The sequence below is a fragment of the Solea senegalensis genome, linkage group LG3, assembly GCF_019176455.1.
Source record: "Solea senegalensis isolate Sse05_10M linkage group LG3, IFAPA_SoseM_1, whole genome shotgun sequence".
Taxonomy (NCBI): Eukaryota; Metazoa; Chordata; class Actinopteri; order Pleuronectiformes; family Soleidae; genus Solea; species Solea senegalensis.
In genome coordinates this window covers 16,294,580-16,297,141 of record NC_058023.1, presented here as the reverse complement: position 1 = coordinate 16,297,141, position 2,562 = coordinate 16,294,580, and the positions used below count along the sequence as shown (strand labels likewise).

The following is a 2,562-nucleotide window of genomic DNA, read 5'->3' as shown; positions in this document are numbered from 1 at the left end:
CGGTGTTTTCAATTGCAAATCCAGAGCATGTGGGAGGGTCAGCATTGTTGAGGAATGAAAATGAGCAGAGCGGGAGGAAGAGCTGCAGCAAACAAGGTAGAGCAGGTCAGACTGGGAGAAGATGAAAAAGTGTCAGGCTGAATCAGGTCAAGCCATGGACAGTCCACACAGACTGAGGAGTGCGAGCTGTCTCTGGACTGGCTTTACCTACATCTAATTGTGTCTTCACCGCGTCTTCCCCATCAATCTGCAGTGCATTAATAAAGGAAACTATAAACCCTAAAAAGACACACCAGTGCATTTTTATTCCTCTGTGCCTTTGGTCACACATCTTTCACACACTCTTCACTTTTAGTTTGTCCCTGTGTCCCCTCTCTTTCGATCCCTCACTTTGTCTCCTGCTCACCTCTCTGCTGTTTCCAATCAAGCTCCGTTCATCTTTTATTTTCACATGCAAGGCTCAGCTTGAAGACACAATGCCACACAGTGGGTGGTACTTACAAAATATCAAAACAAGCACCCACTGGGGAGAAAAAAGTGTCGGTTGCGTAAATGGTACGGTGAGTGATTAAAGGGTGTAAATGCTTTTGCAAAAGAGGAAAATATTCAACTGATGATTGCACGAAAGTCGTGCAGATATTTGGTAATACAACTTGAAACAATTTACAGTAAAACATGTGAACACTGCCGATTGCCACATTGGCAAATATAAATATGATGCATTAATAACACATATTCCCAGCTCATAAATGGAGATCTAAGACTGAAACACTCAGTGTTGCTTTCACCTGATGTCTGTGCTCAGTGTAGCTCGGAATGATGCAATTGTGTTGAGCAGAGCAGACAGCATTTATAATGATTCATCTGGTGATATAAACCATACAGATGATGGACTTTGGTATAAGGCAGTTCACGTTCTGCTTTTTCTCTGAGGATAAAGAAAGACTGATATTCATTCCAGGCTACAGAAGATTTCTGACACTTCTAAAACATCAGAGTTTTGAGTCAGACTGGATCAAATACTCTCCCAGGGTATAACCACCATCAGTCAAACATCACTGTAATTATTACTGAACCAGCTGTTGGACTTTAGCATCGCTCAGATTGGGAGCTGGAATCAAGCCGATCAAAATATCTCGCTGTTTCAGTCACACCACCAGAACGCAGACTGTGTTGTGATTGGCCAGCCAACAAGAGCTTTCCTACTGTCCTGTGATTGGCCAGGTACCTGGAAGTGACATAATTAGCACGTCAGTTCTCAGACACCTAGCTCCCCCTCTGGCACGGTGGATGCTCTGCATCTCAGCAGCTACAACCACAGAACTTCTTCTAAATCTAAATCTTATACTTTTATTAAAAGTAATTTAGTAATTTAAAATAAACAATAATTTAAATTATTGTTTATTTATACAATTATTTCGTAAATAATAATTAGAATCATTGGGCTGCCAGACTGAGCAACCAGTGACCCTCAAGTTACAAGTTCCCTTCCCACTTAGCTATGGGCTGCCCAAACAGTGGCCCGTACGGGGATCGAACCCGCAACCTTGACATTATTAGTACCACACTCTAACCAACTGAGCTAACCGGCCATGGCATCTGCAATTGAATGTATGCATCTCGATGTGCCCAGACTAGTGCCCGCACCAGGAGGAGCTACGGTGGCGAGAGGAGTGGTGAGGTTTGCTGATGACATCATCAGCAAACAGAAGTGCCTTTCGGCTTTGCAGAGCCCAGAAAAACAATGACATTTTTTCAGCAGTGGCTGAACTGTAGGGTTTCATAAACGAGGTAATGACGCAGATACACACACACAAAAGCAACGTTAATTGGAGCTTTCGGTCTATGTCGACCTTTAAAAATATACTTGTTGTAACCCAAAATAATCCTTCCCTATATACATACATAACCAAGTTGTTTTCATGCCGAAACTTAACTAAACCAACTCAAGCTGTCTCGTAATAAGACATCATTTAGGTTTTAATGACATTATGAATACATACTTTGATAATGGTCCTATATTTATATTGGTCCTAAAGTCTTATAGCCATGGGTTTACTGCCATGAATCCAAGTGAAGTAACACCTGTCATCAGTGGCTCTCACACAAGCAACAACACAGGTTTGTATGATGAGCTGTTTCTCCAACACTAATACTACCTGATACCTGCATGAATTTACAGAGCTGATCTGTTGCACATTAAGTGGGATTTCAGAAAACAGAGAAAATTAAAAAAAAGAGCGTGAGATCTTTGAAAAAAGAAAAGAAAATCATCCTGGCTGCACACAACTGACTTATTCAATATTCTGCACAGTGTCCCAGTGAAATGTCACCAGGCAGCCAGCAGCTACACATTTGTGATCTGGTCGCTGTACAACACGCAGGCCTGACTCATTTAGAGGAGGTGTCTACAGTCCACTAAATTCAGATTTATAAAATGTATTAAATTGAAATTGAAAAGATCGTACTTGCTTTGTAGCATGGTCATGATGTTTGATGCGTTGGTCTGTGTGAAGTCTGGTGCATGCAGTGTGAATTATATAGTGTCAGACCCAATAAAGG

At 41.6% G+C, this 2,562-nt stretch overlaps 1 non-coding gene across 1 annotated transcript; it reads right to left on the bottom strand.

The window, feature by feature from the left end:
• Positions 1-1,518: 1,518 nt before the first annotated feature.
• On the bottom strand, positions 1,519-1,592 carry trnai-aau. The gene has a single exon. It is a non-coding gene; the product is annotated as a tRNA-Ile (tRNA).
• Positions 1,593-2,562: the final 970 nt, after the last annotated feature.